The 671-nt window shown below is 33.1% G+C and overlaps 1 protein-coding gene across 1 annotated transcript in view; it reads left to right on the top strand.

Moving 5' to 3' along the window:
- The window catches only part of LOC119592442 (exostosin-2-like), a gene marked incomplete at its 3' end in the record, with an annotated part of 49471 nt that overhangs the window by 41812 nt on the left and 6988 nt on the right, over positions 1-671 (top strand).

Genomic DNA, 671 nt, shown 5'->3' with positions numbered 1-671 from the left:
AAGACCCCTGCACATCACTGAGCATGTATCCCTAGTCTTTTTCACAGGTTCATGTTTGGGAGTTTATGAAAACCCCAGATATGAACACATCATATCATGACAGGTGTACGTGCATTTATTTAGTTAATTTTTCATCACATCTTATATGATGGAAAATATCATTGAATGTCTGATCAAGTTGTCTTTTTATATTTATTCAAAATTTACGGATGATTTTAACTCCATTGACTTACTCTATTGTGCACTATATAAAAATCAGTTTGAAATTAGCTGTTTTATCATTATATGCAATTTTTGCATCTAAAGGAACTACAGAAAGTTATTGATAACAGAGGTATTAGTCACAAACTAATTGAGTGAAAAAGAAAGATGTTATGAATCTCTTTAGTACCTACTACTTTGAATTGTTTCCAATGGGCCTACTGCCAGGAACTGAACTTATATTTTATCAGTTAAATATCTCCTTTTTTTTATGTGAACAAAGTATTTTCTCTTTCTGGATTAGATTGCCATGCCCATTGTATGTGCTGTCTGAAGCCTGGCAGTAGTTCTTTTGTGTGATTTGAATCAGGTCCATGCCAGTCTACTGATGGAATTTTCTACTTATATTTTTGCACAAGCATGTATGTACATACGGATATTTAATATGTATGTTGACACACACGCACGTG

This window comes from Penaeus monodon, chromosome 30 (genome assembly GCF_015228065.2).
Source record: "Penaeus monodon isolate SGIC_2016 chromosome 30, NSTDA_Pmon_1, whole genome shotgun sequence".
In the NCBI taxonomy this organism is placed as follows: Eukaryota; Metazoa; Arthropoda; class Malacostraca; order Decapoda; family Penaeidae; genus Penaeus; species Penaeus monodon.
This window is presented reverse-complemented; position numbering and strand designations above follow the sequence as displayed.